This window comes from Dasypus novemcinctus, chromosome 5 (genome assembly GCF_030445035.2).
Source record: "Dasypus novemcinctus isolate mDasNov1 chromosome 5, mDasNov1.1.hap2, whole genome shotgun sequence".
Lineage (NCBI taxonomy): Eukaryota > Metazoa > Chordata > Mammalia > Cingulata > Dasypodidae > Dasypus > Dasypus novemcinctus.
In genome coordinates, this window is record NC_080677.1 from 5,161,176 (window position 1) to 5,179,644 (window position 18,469).

The 18,469-nt window shown below is 53.4% G+C and overlaps 1 protein-coding gene across 5 annotated transcripts in view; it reads left to right on the forward strand.

The window, feature by feature from the left end:
- GRB10 (growth factor receptor bound protein 10) overlaps positions 1 to 18,469 on the forward strand; it is a 209,717-nt gene that overhangs the window by 153,917 nt on the left and 37,331 nt on the right. The gene's annotated exons all lie outside the window — the stretch shown is intronic.

The following is an 18,469-nucleotide window of genomic DNA, read 5'->3' on the forward strand; positions in this document are numbered from 1 at the left end:
CCTCTTCCCCTTTCCCCTCCCCTGCCCTACTGTTTTTGCTGTGTCCATTTGCTGTGTGATCTTCTGTATCTCTTTCTCTTTTTGTCTTTTCTTCCCATCTTTCTCTTCTAGGATTCACCAGGATTTGATCCTGGGACCTCTGATGGGGAGAGAGTCCCCCTCAGTTGCTCCACCTCAGCTCCTGGTCTCTGCTGCGCTTCACCGTGACACTCCCCTTCGTCTCCCTTTTGTTACATCATCATCTTGCTGCGTGACTCACCTGTGCAGCACTGGTTCCCCACGCGGGCACTCGGCTCTCCACGCAGGCACTCAAATCACAGTGCGGGCACTCGTGTGGGCACTTGGCTTGCCGTGGGGGCACCCACACAGGCACTTGTCTCACTGTGCAGGCACTCGGCTCACTGTGCAGGCACGCTTTCTCTTCTTTTTCACCGGGAGGCCCCAGGCATCGAACCCGGGTCCTCCCATATGGTCCACAGAGGCCCATCGCTTGAGCCATATCTGCTTCCCCCGTAGAGCATTTTAACCCTGAAGAAGTGACTGCAGCTTTCAGAGAGTACTCTAGAAGCTGAGAAGAAAGTGGGGCAGGGGCAGGTGAGCCTCAGGTATCTAGGCATGGGGACACCCTAAGCACTTGCCTCCCTCTGGACCATGCAGAGCATTTTCTAGCAGGCATGTGATGCCACTCCGAAGGAATCTGAGGACAGATGTTTCTGGCAGTCTTCAGGACATGGCTCTGCTGGGCTCACCCTTACAAATGAGATCACAGCAGCTAAAATTACTGCTTTGAGAGGAACATTGTACATTGCCTTGGTTTCTTAACTCCCTTTCTAAACCTTTTCAAAAACACTGTAGCACTCCAGCATTTGTCCCCACCTCTCCCCCAGGCTTCTCTGCCTACCATCCCTGTGCTTTCCAAAGCCGGGGTGGGCTCCCCGGCTTTGTCCTTGACCGATCCCGGCTCTCCGGGCTCCCTTACTGTCCCCGACTTCCCGTGTCTTGGTTTCGCGTCTCACTGGCTGCTCCTGCTTTGCTAGCTCTTACTCATTTCCCCAGGTGCTAGCCTCGGTCCCTGGACTTTGTCTTCTCCTCTGCGCTCGCTCCCTGGGTGGCCCCAGCCAGCCTCTTTGCCTTATGTACCGTCCATTTACTGATAAGTCCCAGGATTATTTCTCTCGCCCAAACTCCTCCCCCAGGCCCAGGCTCATGTTTTCAGCCGCCTCCTGCCATCTTCCTGAGAAGTCTAATTGGCATTTCAAACCCAGGGTTTCCAGAATCAGCTTTGGATCATCCCTCAGGGAGTGGCAGCCAGGCAGGGCAGAAACCGTGCGTTCCTTCCTCTCTCCTCTCCTTGCACACGTCCCCCCATATCTGCAAGTCTGGTCCAGAATCGGGCAGCTCGTACAGCCTCCACCGCTGAGACCCAGGTCTAAGGCGCCGGGCTTCCTTACCTGTACTCTTCCAGAAACTTGACCTGAACAGGTCCCCCAGCTTCTGCCCCACACCACCGCCCGCTACGCCGTTCCCAACATGGAGCGAGAGCAGCCCTTTAAAACCTATCGCATTGTCTTCTGCATGACGTCTTTGTGTTTCCTTGGAGCAAAAGCCAAAGCTCTCGCCTTGCCTGCCGGGACTGCGTTCCTCTCCACCGTCCCTGCTGGATGTCCCTCCTCTGTGTGCCAGCTTATGTGCTTATCGTCTGTCTCTTCCACTCCAGTGAGGTTCGCTGAGGCCAGGGACTTTTATTCCAGGAGCCGTGCACCTGGACCGAGAAGGCGCGGGAAATCTTTGTTGAATGAGTACGGTCCCTCATTCCCCTCCCACACGTGTACCTGAAATGTACACTTATTGATTAGAGTTTAGGTTGAATGTTTTATATTAAGCTTGATTACTACTAAAAAGCAAATTGTGTATTTTTTAAGTGCTGCTCATGGACTAAGGGTTCCTCATGGAAATCCCAGTCATAATTCTGTAGCATTGATGGTTTTTTGTATTTTGTTTTTTAAAGATACATATATCACAAAAAAATGTTACATTAAAAATATAAGATGTTCCCGTATACCCCACACCCCCTCACCCCACTCATTCCACAACAAGCTCTTTCATCAGTGTGGCACATTCATTGCATTTGGTGAATACATTTTGGAGCATTGCTGTACTGCATGGATTATAGTTTACATTGTAGTTTATACTCTCCCCAGTCCATTTAGTGGGTTATATAATGTCCAGCATCTGTCCCTGCAATGTCATTTAGGACAACTCCAAGTCCCGAAAATGATCCCTCATTACATCTCTTCTTCCCTCTCCCTACCTTCAGCAAATACCATGGCCAGTGTCTCCACATCGGTGATAAAATTTCTTTCATTGTTGGAGTTAAAATAGTTCTACAGTAGAATACCTGTAAGTCCACTCTAACCCATATTATATTCCTCCATCCTGTGGACCCTGGGATGGTGATGTCCACTTCACCTCTCTATCAAGAGGCGACTTAGATCCCACATGGCTGATGGATGTGATTCTCCTTCTTGTAGTTGTAGACACTCTCGATTCCCTGGGTGGTGGTTGACCATCTTCAACTCCCTGTTAGCTGACCTGGGTACGTCCAGCGTCGGAGAGCAGGTGTTGCAACTCTGATGAGGCTCAGGGCCCACTGGCACAAAGCCAGTCCAGAGATTGAAGTCTCCTGAGTATACACCAACCCTAGCGCCAACCACAGGTTCAGTAAAAGTGACGGAAGAGGGATGTGTAGAAAGGTCACATCTGAGTCCAACTCCATCACATTCAGGAGCACAAATTCCAAAGTAGGGCTCACTGACAAGGCACTGAACTCCAGAGCCATCTGCCATGACCATAGAACCTGTGTGTCTCTGTAGCCCTCAGGAGCACCAGCACCTGGGGTTGTATCTACTCTGGCTGTCTCTGGACAGTACATAAGCGTGACCTCTCTGATGACCTCCCGACTCTTTGAAATCTCTTAGCCATGTAAACTCCTTTGTCTTTACCATTTCCCCCTTTTATTCCAGGTCTTTTTCTAGTTGCATCACCAGCATTGATGGTTTTGATCTGCTTTTCTAGGTAAATAAGTCCTATGGTAATCAGCATTGCGATGGAGGAGCTGGGAAATCTTGAGTTGGGTATTTCTGTTTGGCTTTGTTTGGGTGGGGTTTTTTGCTGGAATACTGTGGTTCTTGTTTGAAGAAAGACTTTTGTCCTTGTCACTCCTAACAAGCATTCCTCCATGAATGAGAAGAGATACTCTTAGGCTCCGCCCAGTCCACAGCTTTTGTTAGTGGCATGTTACTTAGACCACTTTTAGAGGGCACAGGTGGCCGGCTTTGTCGCCAGGATTGGGGAGCCACCTTTGGCAAGCAGCAGTGGGCATCATCTGTGCCCTGCTGGCTTCGTCGGGATAGTAACAGGCGGTGGGGGCTGCTGGGTCTGTGGGCTGGATGTGGTATTGAGCCGTGGGTCTTTATGGAAGTTGATCTGAGAGCCACCTACCCCGAGACAAAGAAAATCACACACAAAATCAGTGTGTTAGAGGAGGGCTTTCTTTTTACAGAAGCTTTGACATTGAAATGAACTCTGTGCCTCTCCATCTCTTTCTAAAGAGGCTGGTTTATTCGGTCAAAGCAGGACAATCGACACCTAAAAATACGTCCATTAACACTGAAAACAGACTTAAAATATGGGAAGAAATTGGCCATGACTTTTATTTGGTCATCTATGTCTAAACAGGGGACAACCCCCAAAAAAATGTTTTTTTAATTATAAAAGTAATAAATGCTCATAGTAAAAGAAGATACACAACAGAAAGTAAGACCCCCCCCCCTTCCTCCTGAGTTCCAAACTCTTGTCCCATTCTCCCAAGAGGCAGCGTGGACATGCACACGTAGGTATTCTACCACATGGAGGTACCCTAGTTTATTTGGTCAATAAATAAATTATTTTATTCGTGTTTTGATGAAGACTTCCGTAGTTCCCAGTTTTTTCCTGTTATAAACAGAGGTGGAAAGAACATTCCTGAACGTAGCTCTTTGGTCGCCTAATGGTGGGTGGTGGGTGGGTGGACGGATGGATGGACAAATAGGCAGATTCCCAGCAGTGCAGTTGCTTGGACAAAAACTGTGGTTTATGTGTCTTTGTGTATCCAAAGGCCGTGTTTATAAATGCGGCCGAAGGGCTGTTCATCCCTTGTCGTAAGCGGGGAGGCGGTGTCGCTTGGCCTGGACTCTGCAGCTCGTTAGCAGTGGCCCTGGACAAGCACTCGGCCCCGCCCGGGCCTTGCAGTTCTCCTGGGTAAGGCGCTGAGTCATCGAGACAGGCGCCTGGCGCGGCTGCGCTGAAGGCCGGTTTCCGGGCCAACCACCGTTTTGATTGGCTGTTTGTCATTCGAGAAACTTTAGAAGATGTTTACTGAGCCTGTCTGGGTGCAAAGGAACAAACCCAGGGAGAGTTTTGACACCGCATTTGCTTTCAAACCTGCCCTGGAAACCTCGCTGACTCTGGAGAGCTCCCGGGCAGTAGGGGGTGGGTGAGATGTGCGCAGTCCATTGCGGGTACCTGTTCTTTCTGATGGAGGTGTGGGACCATCTAAGTTTGGGTTCAGTAGAACTTTTTTGTTCTTCCTGGTTTTAGAGGCATCAGTGCCCACACTGCCATGTTTTAGGTTATGGTTTTTTCCTTGTGGATCAGTCGTGTGACATGAGCAGAACTACAAAGCCCTGCTTGCCTGAAGGCTTAACTGTACTGCGCGCCAGAAGTCGCACCTGGAGACGCTCGCTGATCATTTTTCCTTGGGTTGCCCAACTTTTAGTACCAACAAACCCCCAACAAACTGGGAAGCTAAGTGCCCCAGCAAATACATTATGCTTCTTAAATGAAACCGCAATAATTAGTTACTAAACTCTTGATGGATATTAGTTAGCGTTTTAGCAATTAAACAATGTCCCTATTTATATGGTCTTCAAGCTACTTTCCAAACAATAAGGCATTATACGAATAATCCTTATATTATCATAAACTATTTCAAAAGCAGTTGGGTTTATAGAGGTGGTTTGGAACTTTGAGGGTAAAAATCACAGCTACAAATAACCGCTCTTGAACATCGTAATTTAGTAGATAGCCCTGAACGACCTCTCCCCCTGTGACGTTGTGGTGACTGCTCCTACCTTCTGCTCTGTCCAGGACCTGACGGTTGCATTCCCCTTTTCACCTCCCAGCCAGGCTGGACTCAGCTCCTCAGATTTCACTGTTTGCTAAACTTCCAGCTCTTCCAAGCTTTCCCCTTCCGGAACCTCCCGGCTCCGCCCTGTCCCACCCCTGGCCAGTCACTGCTGCAGGTTCCTGTGCTTCCTGCCCCTGTCCCCACACCAGCTGGACCGTGAGAGCGTAGCGGAGGGGACAGTGTGCTGGCTGACCTTCAGCTCCTGCTCATGTGCTCCTGGGGGCTCCTGGGAGGCACTAGCACAGCCGGTCTAGGAGAGAGGTCCCCCAGGCAGGGCAAACTTAAGATCCTCTGTGCCTGTTGATAGGCCCAGACGAGGCCATTTCTGAACCTGGATGACAGGAAACGAATGAATCCTACAGGCAGAGATTAGACCTAAAGGCTGCCCTGGTAACGAGTGCACTGGCCAATGGGCAGGTCCCTTCTACCCGCTGACTTGGATTGTGGGGGACCCAGTGTGGACAGAGGGACCCAAACGCTAATACGCAGAAGGGAGAGGCCAGCGAATGGGCCAGCTCTGAACTGCTTCCTTGCTGTGTGCTAAGACTGGCTGTCGTGGAGCCCCTGCAGAGAAGGCCCAGTGTGGACAGGTGAGCCAGCAGGTGTCAGCCCCGCGAGGTTCTGCAGGTGCAGGTCACCTCCACGGGCCGCTGCAGGGCGATGGGCCGGCGGGCTCCCAGAGGCCACCCTTGCACCCCAGTTCCACCTCAGCCAGGCCCTCCAGCCGTGATCTCAACACGCTGCGTCTTTCGGATTTTAAGTATCGAGGAAACTGAAGAGGTGCTGAATGGGAAGGGATGGAGGCGTGCCTGGTGAAAGCTGCCACGAGACCACCCTCCCGCGGCGCCTTCCTGGCTTCCCGTGCTGCAGGGCAGTCTGGACTCTGTGATAAGAAGAGCAGAATGCCGAGTGGAAAGGAGGGACACGCGTGTCGCTGCTTTCACGCTGGCGTGTGCAGTGGCTCGTGACCCACTGCGCTCACTATTGTCCTGATGCTCATAGTGTCCCATTTAGACCAGTGGGAGTCCTCTGATCTGCCTCCTATGTCTCTGTGACAGGACCCCCAAGTGCATCCTGCTCTCCGGAACGAGGCTCCCATCCTCTGCCATTTCTCCAAAGAGTTGTGCCTCCTTTTGGGGAGGGGGGCTTATTTAGAGATCAAGGTCTGGCTGGCCCAGTGGGTTTTTAGCCTAAGAGAAGTTAAAAGACTCATATAAAAATGCATAGACAGCTAATCTCTACGAAAACTTACTAGCATTCCCATATGCTTGGGAAGAATAATTAAGCAAGTGACCCCATTATAATAGCAATAGAAGTCACAGCTGGATTAATTTATTGAAGATGATGTAAAATTGCAAGAAAGAAAACCCAGGGAGCTTTAAAGAAGAGGGGAAGAGCCCTGATGTACTGGACTTATACTTGTTTTGGGGTAAGAAAACTAACCATTGTAACTACAACAGTTTTCTGGGAAATAGTATATATTGATTTAAATGCTAGTTAAAATTCTATTTTATTATACGCATAATAAAATCATTTTAATTTAGAAAACATGAATGGGAAAGGTAATCAAGGAATTATTCTGAAGAAATGGGAGCAATAAAACAATATTCTTCCCTACAGGGGCTAGAAGACCATGAAAAGTTGCCAGAAGTCAGAAAGTATATGTTATTTTCAGAAAAAGCGAAATATAGTAAGTTTTAACAGGAATGTCAGAAAGGCTTTATCCGATTTTAAGGTGTCCTAGCCTAAACGTCTTAGTTTGCCAGGCGGCTAGGACAAATGCCACCCAGAGGTTGCCTTACGGTTTCAGAAACCGGAAGATCCAGTGCAGGCGTCAGCGAGGCCATGCCCTTTCCCAGAGCCGGCCGGCAGGGTGCTGGAGCCGGCAGGGGCCCGGAGCCGGCAGGGGGCCGGAGCCGACTGGGGGCTGGAGCCAGCAGAGGGCTGGAGCCAACTGTGGGCTGGAGCCGGCAGAGGGCCGGAGCCGACTGGGTGCCGGAGCCCGCAGAGTGCTGAGCCGACTGGGTGCTGGAGCTGGCAGGGGTCTGGAGCCGGCAGAGTACTGGAGGCGACTGAGTGCTGGAGCCGGCAGGGTGATGAGCTGGCAGGGGGGGGCTTGAGCCGGCGGGATGCTGGCAGGGGGCTGGAGCGCTGGAGCCGGCCAGGGGCTGGAGCCAGCTGGGGGCTGGCGCTGGCAGGGGCCTGGAACTGGCAGGAGCCTGGAGCCGGCCGGGGGCTGGAGCCAGCTGGGTGCTGGAGCTGGCAGGGGCCTGGAGCTGGCAGGGGCCTGGAGCCGGCCGGGGGCTGGAGCCAGCTGGGTGCTGGAGCTGGCAGGGGCCTAGAGCTGGCAGGGGCCTGGAGCCGGCAGGGGCCTGGAGCCAGCTGGGGGCTGGAGCCGGCAGGGGCCTGGAGCCGGCTGGGGGCTGGAGCCAGCAGGGGACGGGAGCTGGCAAGGGGCTGGGGCTGGAGTCGGCTGGGTACTGGAGCCATCTGCGTGCTGGAGCTGGCAGGGGCTGGCACCAGCTCCCGTGGTACCCGGGCTCCTCGGCCACCATCTCTCTCCTCGTGTCTGTGCTGCTCGTTTTCTGCCGACCTCGGGCGCCCTGCTCCTTCCCTCCTGGCTCCTGGTTTCTTCCTTTTGAAGCTTCCAGCATTCAGTTTAAGAGCTGCGCCTGAGCCAATATAGGGCCTTGGAATCCAGGCCCCCTTTACAGATGGGTGGCACCCACAGGAACGGCGGTTCCCCTGAAGGTGTGTTTGGGGGGCCCGTAAGTCAATCTACCGCAGTAGACGAGGCAGGAGTGGGAGAAAGGAAAGGTTTTCCAATAAAGGCTATCCATCTCGCTGGCAGGTGGATGAAGAATTAAGATGAGTGGGTCAGGCTTTGCCCATACGCGTAATGCACCTTGAAATAAATTAAGGCTTAAGATTTGACAAGTCTTAGAAAATGAGTCCAAAACAGTATTTTTCCCAGCTGGGTGGCAATGAGCCTTCTCTAAAGAGAAGAATGACAGAATGTCCAGAACTTTCCCCACCAGAAATCACACAGTTTTGGTCATCCCTCTACTCAACAAAACTTTCTACAGCCATCTCCTCTGCTTTTGACTTTTAGCTTTTACTGAAGCATAACTTTTAAAAACAATTTAAATAAAACAGCAGCAATGCTGCTGGGGGAAGTAACTTAGGCTTCATGGCCTGGTGACTGTGGGCCTCTCCCCCAAATCAATACCCTTTACAAAAGCCAGCAGATTTCCAGAATGTGCACCAGCACCCCCTTGACTCACCCACCACCCTAATCCAGTGAACTCCACTGGAAGGCAGAGTTTGGGTGCAGGCGGGGCCTTGCCTCCGGAGTTCTGCCCAGGCCCTTGCTGAAGGAAAGGCCGTCCACTGTCCACGTGGCAGCAGGACCCGCCCTGCAGGCTGGTGCCCGCCCACCTCGGAGAGCTGACATCTGGGCAGTCGCGTCGACCTCTGCCTCCTCCTGCGACCAGGCCTGCAGCCTCAGCGCAGCCCTGCCTGCGGGGAGCTCACCCCACCGTTTCCTCCTCCCCCCGGAACCAGCGTTTTCTACGGTGGGAGGACGTCTTGGCTTCGTCGAGGATAACCACGGCTTTTTTCATTATGGGCTTCAGCTTCTTTGAATAGAAAACAGTCTCACAGTTACTGTACCGCAGTTTCAACTGTGTAAACCTGAAACCACTGAAACCTCCGTGAAAACCTATGGAGCAGCAGGCCCCAGTGAGCCCCTTTATGTGCGCTTTCTCAGTTGATGCTGAAGCTTGCGCTGCTGCCGTTAGGTATGAAACGACCTCCAGCAGGGAAAAGAGGCCAAGACGAGTCGGAATTACCGTTTGTGAATTGTTGACTGCGTTAGGTGCTCTATGTATCATCCTGACACTCAGCACAACCCTGGAGATAAGCTCCCCGTGTTGCGACTGAGCGTGCTGATGGAGAGGTGCACGGATTCAGTGGCGCCGCTGGAGCTGGGTTGCAGGACCGCAGGCTCTACCGCCAGCCTCCGACCCTTGTTCGCTCTGCCTCCCCATAAAGTGTGCTTTTAGACAGCTTTGGGGGTGGGGTATGGACAGTGGGGATCTGGGACATCCAGAGGACTGAGAGCCTGCTGCTTGGAACGTGCCGATGAACGGTGGTTGATTGTGGAAACTGACGGTTTGGAGATGTGAACGGGGTTTCCCGCAGTTATGCTGCGTTCTGTTGCTCGTTCGTTTTTGAGGACTCTCAGTCCACCAGAGATTGTCAGTCATCTCAGTTCTTGGAAAGTTTCCCCTTTAGGCTTACATTGATGAAGTTTGACCCCGAGCAGTTTATCTTGAAAAGATAAACACACGTACAGACTTTGAGCAGCAATGCTGTTGCTAAGAGCCAAGAACTAGAAACAGCCTGAGTGGACAGCAGTGGAAAATTGGGCTGGGACCCAGCCAGGTGACGACATGCCACAGGCATCGAGCACGGCCGTCTAGGAGTGGGGTGACCTGGGGAGGGGCTGCCTGCAGCGCGAAGCCAAACAAGGCTCATCGCGAATGCCGAGATGCCTTAGGAGCCCGATTACAGGGGAGGTACCTGTTTATAAACATAGATGCAAAGAACACTGAAGGGCAGTCTCTAGGCTTTTGACAGTGAGTCTGAGACTCCAGCGTGATTATCAGGTTTCCCCCTTGCATCTTATTGCATTTTCCAAATACGTTGCAGCAAACACAGGATTTTTATTATAAAAAGCTACCGTACATGTGGTCATTCACACATGTGCACATGTATTGTGTATTTGTTTGTGTGCACATTTGTTTTTAGAGTTAGCGGTGTTTCCAAATATGTTGCAATGAACACATGATTTGAATACTAAAAAACTATACATATGTCTATTAGTTTACACACACATTTGTTTTTTATGTTTTGTTTTTTGTTTTATTGTCTTTTTTTTAAAAAAGATAGAGATTACACAAACTTAAATTAGAAAACATGAGGTTCCCCCTATACCCCACTCCCCACACCTCCCACTCCTCCCACATCAACAACCTCTTTCATCATTGTGGCACATTCACTGCATTTGGTGAATACATTTTGGAGCACTGCTGCACCTCATGGATAATAGTTTACATTGTACTTTACACTCTCCCCCAGTCTATTCAGTGGGTTATGGCAGGACATAGAATGTCCTACATCTGTCCCTGCAATATCATTCAGGACAACTCCAAGTCCCAAAAATGCCCCCACATCACACCTTTTCTTCCCTCTCTGCCCTCAGCAACTCCCATGGCCACTGTCTCCACATCAATGGTACAGTTCTACAGCTTCAAGCAGGAGAATCCCATCCATCACCCATGTGGAATCTAAGCCCCCTCTCGATAGAGAGGTGGCGTGGACATCACCATCCCAGGGTCCTCAGGATGGAGGAACGGAGCATGGATTAGAGTGGACTTACTGGTGTTCCACTCTAGAACTCCTGTGACTCTAGCGGTGGAAGAAATGGCACGCTGTGCGCCCTCTTGCTTTTGACGCGCCGGCCGCCCCTCCGCTGCAGGGCCCTCCTTTCTCCTGCTCCGGGTCCGGGCTCGGGACCTTGTGGCCTGTCCCGGCCCCTCTCGCTCCCTCCTCTGCAGTCCCTGTTCTCCCTGTCCGTCTCCTGCCTCGGATTCGAGGAGGGCCGGGGAGGGCAGGACAGGCAATGGGAGCGCAGTGACCCTGAAGGTGCCCGAGGGCCCGCTGGGGGGCGCCCGTGGGCGCAGCCGCCCACTCCCCCGTGGACGGGCGCCCACCTTCCCTCCTTGGAGCCACTAAAGGTTTCCACAGACTCTCCTGTCTTCCTACCCCACCTCCCGACGGGACCCTTCCCCCACCGCTGACTCATCCGCCCAGGTCAAGGGGACACTGCCAGGGGCGCCCCAGCTTCCTGGCAGCGCAGCGCAGCGCTGGCCGCGGAGACCCTGTGCCTGCAGAACGCCCCCGCCGCCCCCTGTCACCGCGTCCACCCGCGTCCCGGGTTTCCGAAGGCGAGCTGGGTGCTGGGGGACTGTGGGAGGGGGATGCAGGCCGGCGCGCTCTGACCCCCACCACTCCCAGTGTGCGTTTCCAGGTCCACTGCCCACGCAGGCAGCGCCTCGGGAGTTGCACAGCTGCGGGGCCGGCCGGGCCCCGGGTCTGCTGCCCCGTCGCCGACCTGACCAGCGGGGAAGGGCGCGAACTCCCGGCTGCTCTTGCCCGAGGGAAGGCCTCTTTCCCTTGCCCGCTCTAAGTTTCCTGCCCTCGGCCGCTCCCGTGGATGTGTCTTGTCGCGCCCTGGGTCAGGGCCGTCGGGTCTGCACTCTGGGAATAGCCTTTGTGAAAGCTGGCGTTCCTCTGCACGTTCTGAGCCGTCCTCCCCTGGATCCCCTTGACCCAGAACGAGCTGGAAGCCGTTCCCAGAAGAGCCTCTTGGGCTGAAGGGGATGTCAGAACAGGCGCCAGCAAAACACTCCAGCTGCCCAGTGGAAGAAGTTGTGGTTTCTAACACAGCCACAGTCTAGTTTTTTCTGACAAGGGGGTGAAAAAGAACCTTCCGTGTCGCAGAAGCAATGCGGGCAGCTCGTCGTCGGGATTCATTCGCAAGCACATGAACAGTATGAAACCAAAAGTGGACGGGATGCGAACCCTGCTGTCCAGGAGCTTGGGAGAGGAAGCGAGGAATAAACGTGAACGGCACAAGGCGTGCTCTTTGCAGATGGGCAGGGACTGTGTGAGGCTGCCACGGCAAGGCTTCCCGTAAAGTAGATGTTGAAGGTGAGGAAACCGAGGCACAGGGAAGTGCAGTGCACTCTGCTCTGGTCCATAGGGTTGGTAACGGACAAGGCCGAAGATGGAAAGCTCTGGAGACCCTACCCACAGCCACCGCACGTGCTTTCTGTCCACCTGTAGTAAAAGTAAGCGCAAAGGAGAATGTGTGAGGAGGAGGGAGGAGGAGGCAAGGGTCCCTGGAGCTTGTTCTAACTTAGGAGAATTCAGCCCCTACTCCTCAGTGTCGTGCTTGTCGTTAGCGAGACCACAGGAAAAAGGAGAATTGAAGATGCGTAGTTATTCAGACAGTGGGTTAGCTGGAGAGAAAAAAGGGGGAATGCTAGTTTTCCTCGGCCTTCTGACCAAAGGTGTCCAGGTTTCTCTCTGTGGTCCAGTTTTGTGGAAGTGACTAAGGAGCAAATGCATAAATTCTAATCAGAAATAAACCCTGGTTCCAGTGTCCTCCTGGGGCTGACACAGCCTTGTGGGGGAGGGGTGCAGCGCTAGAATGTTCTGCCTTCTAGGAACCTGAATGTGGTGCCACGATGGGTAGGGGATAGCCAGGGAGTTTCCTTGAGGATGTCACCGAGTCCTGTGAAGGTCAGGGCACAAGGGCACTGCCATTCGTCCACTGGCCCCTGGGATCATGGAAGATTCCCATGGAAATGTGCACAATGACCTGAGGCCCATCTGCAGATCCCCACCTTTTAAGAGAACTGAGCCTTGTGTCGAGTATCAGCTTCCCCCACAGTCCTCAACGGAGTGAGGTTGAAAACAAGTTCCTGATGAACCACGAAGCAAGGGGAGCGGCCTGCTGGCCGTCTGAGTACCAAAGGAGGACACGCCTCTCTGCCAAGGACCCTGCGCAGAGCCCCGCCCCGATCAGCCGCGCGCCCCATCAGCCGTGGCCCAGATCAGCCATGGCCCCGCCGGCACCTGGGGAGGACATCTGCCGTCCACCTTTCGTAGCGTCCCTTCTTCTCTTAGTTCCTTCTCTGTCCCACCAAGGGAGGTTTGTATTTTTTAAAAACAGCTTTTAATTTTCTATAAAATGATACTGCTTGATAAAATACGAACTTTTCAAAATAACAAGCCACGCGTTTTCATTTTAAGAAAGTGACATGGCAAATCAAAGTGAATCGTTCCAAGGATGATACTGCTTGATAAAATACGAATTTTTCAAAATAACAGGCCACGCGTTTTCATTTTAAGAAAGTGACATGGCAAATCAAAGTGAATCGTTCCAAGGAAGCCCGCTGGCTTGGCGTGAACCAGAGGCATGGGCTTGGCTGTTGGCTTTCGGCTGTGAATCTTGTCGCCGCCTCCGAGCCCAAGTGACCCGTTGGATGCACGTGCGTCCTGTTGTCTCTGAAAACAGCGCCTGACTTTTAGGAACCATTTTTAAAGTTTATTTCTAGAAACTTGATTTCTTTAGGAAGGGTTTGCAAGGACCTAAAGCTTGTTTTTTTTTTAAGGTTTATTTATTTTTTATTTCTCTCCCCTTCCCCCCAGTTGTCTGCTCTCTGTGTCCATTCACTGTGTGTTCTTCTGTGACTGCTTTTATCCTTATCAGCGGCACTGGAATCTGTGTTTCTTTTTGTTGCGTCATCTTGCTGTGTCAGCTCTCCGCGCGTGCGGCACCATTCCTGGGCAGGCTGCACTTTCTTTCGTGCTGGGTGGCTCTCCTTACGGGTGCGTGTGGGGCTCCTTGTGCGTGGGGCTCCCTTATGTGGGGGACACCCCTGTGTGGCACGGCACTCCTTGCGCGCATCAGCACTGCTCGTAGGCCAGCTCCACACGGGTCAAGAAGGCCCGGGGTTTGAACCGCAGACCTCCCAAAAGTATTTTTAATACCCTCTGGAAAACTTGAAATCAGAAGATTACAAAGCAGGTTTTTTGAAAAGTAAGTTTGAATCAGTGTCATGGAGCAGGACTGTGATGTGTGTTCTTATTGTGGTGAGCAGAGCCATGAATGAGGTGTAGCAGTTTCAGTCTTCATTCCTTACATCTCAAAGGAACACCCCCCCATTTGGAACAGAGCTGGAAAAATTAAGCATTCCTTTTCATAAAAATTCACTTTGCCTACCCCTCGTTCTCCCCTCCTCTGAGGTAACTTTAATTGAACCTGAACCTTCAAGGGCCTGTCTCATTTGGGGGTGCCCCAAGCTTTTTCCTGGAGCTCCTGCTGAAAATTGCATTCTCTGGGGGCGGCAGGACTGTGGTGACGGGAAGCAGGCTGCGAGCGGAGAGAAAGGCAAACCGAGTCGGAGCCCCCGTTTCAAATCCTGGCTCCCGTGTTTGCCACCTCTGGCGTTGGCAGCCCGTGTGCCTTCCTGAGAATGGCATATTCCTTGTGCGTGAAGCAGCTCAGTGGTAAGGCCTGGGAGGTTCTGCCTGTGTTTGGCTCCTTCTGCCTGCCTGGCACGGTTGTTTGTCCTTCTTTCTCTCCTCCTGAGAATCCTGGTTCGGGTCTTTTTTTTTTTTAAGATTTTTACTTATTTATAAGCCCCCCCCCCCCACTCATTGTTTGCACTCCCCGTCTGCTCTCCTTTCATTGTCTTTTTTTAGGAGGCTTTGGGACCCAAACCTGGGACCTCCCACGTGGAAGGGAGGCACCCAATCACTTGAGCCACCTTTGCTCCCTGCTTATTGTGTCTCTCATTGTGTTTTCTCGCTGTGTCTCTTCGTTGAGTCATCTCACTGTGTCATCTTGTTGGGTCAGCCTACTGTACCTGCCTGTCGCGTCAGCTCTCTGTCTTGCTTGTCTTCTTTAGGAGGCACCAGGAATCGAGCCTGGGACCTCCCATGTGGGAGGGCGACGCCCAATTGCTTGAGCTACCTCTTCTCCCTGTTTTGTTGTGTCTTCCATTATGTTTTCCTCCATGTCTCTTGTTGCATCATCTTGTTGCACTCACTGTGCTTGCCTGCTGCGTCAGCTCACTGTCTTGCTCATCTTCTTTACGAGATATCAGGAACTGAACCTGGGACCTCCCAAGTGGTAGGTGGGCACCCAACTGCTTGAGCCACATCTGCTTCCCTTCCTTGTTTTTGATATTTATCTTTACCTCGAAGATGCCTCCGCTGACAGTCTGACCTCTAGAAATTGCCAAAACGGTTTAATGTGGCTGACCAGAAATCCCAGCCGATAAGCCTCCCTCATTAAAGCACATTTAAACGAGGCCTCTGAGAGCGTTTTCACCCAAGTTCACCTTGGCTCAGAACTTAGCTGGAGGCGATGAGAGTTTTGGACGGGGACATGCTCTGGCTCTGTACGTCGCCGAGCGGAGGTCCCCGGAGCCTCGCCGTCACTGCGCTCCCCCCGGGCAGCCGGCCGCACATTGAGGCCGGGCTGCCCAGCCAAGGACATCGTACGCCAGGCACGGCTCGCGGAGCTCGGAAGGCTGAGAAGGCCCCCTTCCTGTTTTTGAAAGGTGATGATGGTTGAGCACTTGGCAGAGGCGCAGAGGGTTTGAACTTGGTAACGGGATTCCGAGACCTGCAAGCCCGACCACAGAAGCATGTGGTCTGCAAGTCAGCCAGCAGCCCCGGGGGCCGTCCTTGGCGCGGAGCAGGAGCGAGGGCCTGGGTCCCGATGCCGGCGGGAGGTGCCTGGCGGAGCCCTAAGGCCAGGGGCCCACGTGAGGTCTTGAGGCCACAGGGGTGATGCACCCTCGACTCCAGTTACCCCTCAACGCCCTCCTGTGAACTGGAAAAGCAGTACGCGTGCTGCTGCTGCTTCCTGGTCAGTGTGTGGAAAGCGACAGCAGCGAGTCTGGAAACAAGGGGACCTTCTATTACGCTTTCAGGGCCGTGGAAACGGGAATCTGCCGAGCCGCGGGGGGGGGGGGGGGCGCTGGCGAGCCTGGCCAAGCCTTCCTCCTGCTCGGAGTCGGAAAGGAGCTCCACGCTGGTGGCATTGTTCCCTCCTGAGTATTATTGCTTTATTTTTAAACGCAAGTGGCTGTTTAGTCTGCTTTGCAGAGAGAAGAGGAGATTGGGGCTGTAGGGTTGCTCTGCTGGGTTGTTCCCACCGTCTTCCTTCTGTTCTCGGAATTGGAGTCTGAGTCGGAAGCGGCCTTCGGGTGCCGGCCCCTCCCCTGCCGCCTCGCCGCCCGCAGGTTTGAGGACAGCCTGTCTACACAGCTTCTTGCTCCAGCCACACACTTCCCAGGGTGACAGGCAGCCCCGGGAGAAGGGCTTCTAAACTCACATCGTACCTGCGCTGGGAGCGCGTCTTACAGATGAGGAAACTGAGGCACAGAGAGGCCAAACTGGGAAGCGGCAAAGTAGGTCTGCAGCCCGGTCTGATTCTGGGCGCCTCGTCACCTCCCCGGTGCCAACACAGGTCCGCGAGGGATGCCCCTCTTTTCTTTTTCGGCTTTTATTGTGGTGACTTACAACCTCATGCGTCCCGCTTTGACGGCTTTCATGTGTGCAGGTCACATTCCCAGTGTTGTGCTACCACCACACCCCCCATTTCTACACTCCAAACGGAAACCCTACACATCAGCGCTAACTCACCGCGCTCCTCCCCCGCCTCAGGCGCCCCGTAATCCGCCGTGCTCTGCAGGTGTCCCCCCTCTAAGGTGGGCCTCAGATACTAAGCCCCTGCCTCACAGCCCCGAGCGGGGATAGCCGTGAAGGTCTCGCCGAGTCTCCCACCCTCGTGGTGGATTCATAGATTCCCTGGACAAGTTGCACCCCGGAAAAATAACCGCACATTGGTGTAAACCTTCTCCCTGCTGAAGTGTAAGTTGCTGTGAGTCGGGGTCCTTGACCAGCTCCAGAGAACCCTCTGGGTGCTCGAGCACCAAGATGGACCCGCTTTCCAGGAGCTCCCGGCCGGGGCCGCGGCCCTCTGGGCCGTGACCTCGAGCCCTGCTTGCATCCAGAGTGAGCCCCCAGCCCTGCCCCTTCAGCTCCTGGAGGGGCCGCTAGTGCTGCCGCAGGCCCCTCCCGGAAGGGCGGCTCCAAAGGCCCCGGGCAGGGGGCTGGTCCCGCAGCGCCAGCTTTTGTGTCTTACATATTCGTTGCAAATACTTGTCCAGCTTGAGCTTGCCCGTGCTGGCCGTCTTGGTTTTCTGTCCTGGTTTCGTTTGTCATCAGTGGACACTGGCGAGTGGGCAGCGCCGTGGAGGGGGCAGAGGGCAGGGTTGGCGTGGAGAATCCTGCCTGAGCAGCACAGCGCTTCATGCCCCTCGCTGCCCCCAGTGACAGCCCTGGCTCGGCCACGGCCCGGCTTGTGCGGGACGCTAAGAGGAGTGGACATACAACAAAGCACGTCTCAACTTTTAATACTCCAGCTATGGATAGCCTCAGGGCGATGGCCGTGGTGCCACAGAGAAGTGAGGGGAGAGCTTAAAGAAACACGCAGGGGGACAGAAAAGGAAGCTGGCGCCACGGCCGAGTTGGGCAGAGGAAAGTGGGGCGCTGACTTGGAGAGATGAGCATTTAAATTTCCTACATAACGTACTATTTATTGCAGTGACAGGTAAATCGATTTAGAAACTCAGAAGAGAAAGAAAATCGGGAATGCCATCATGTCCTGATACCGATAATACGCATATTTAAAAGGAGTTGTTTGAATTCATTTGTCTTTTCTAAAGTTCTGTTTTTCTTTTATGTTCATGCATTTCATTAGGGTTTGTTTGGTGGTGTTTTTGTGGGTTTTTTTGTTATGTTTTTGTGCTTATAGACTAGAAAGGGTTCCTTGGTTCAAATTAAATTTCATTCATTGATTTTACAGGAATGTCACCTGTATATAAACATATTTGTTATGTAGGTGTTTACTTCCTTTAAGTGAGGCACACATTCCAGAATAGAGATGGGTGGATTTCTTTAAAAGTAAATGTGAATGGAAAGTGACGCCCCATCCAGAGCCGGAGATTTCTCTGAGTCTGGGCAGCGGGCAGGGGGCTTAGCCTCCCCTCCCGGCCCTGCTGCTGTCGGCCGGGGAGGCCTGAGGCTGTCTGGCTGGTTGGGATTTGCAGGAGCTCTGGCAGGGCGGGGAGATGGTCCTGGTCAGGTTGGCGGCTCCGCTCCTGACTCCACGGGGAGTTGATCCCAGCAGCTCCCCTCTCCTGCCAGACTCTTCTCAGCTCAGAGAACACTGAAACACAGTGAGCACTTGGTTAAAAGAAAAGTGCAAAGGGGTGGGGGAGAGCGGGCCGAGCTGAGGTAGCTCGTTCAGGACAAGGCGAGGTTCACGGGCTGGGGAAGATCCTGCGTGCAAGCTGCAGCTGGCGACAGCCCTTGCTGGGACCAGGCTCTTCAAGGGCTTTGGCCTCCAGCCTGGCTGTGGCTCCTGCTCCTTATCTCCCTGCAGCGGCTGGAGCTGAGCACCGCCTTCTCTGGCTTACTGTCTATGCGGTCACAGTCGGTGCCGTTATTGCCACCCTCATCCTGCGGTCCCCTGGCCCGACCCGGCTCGGGACTCCAGCCTAGGGCAGCGCAGGATCGGTGCCCAGAGCG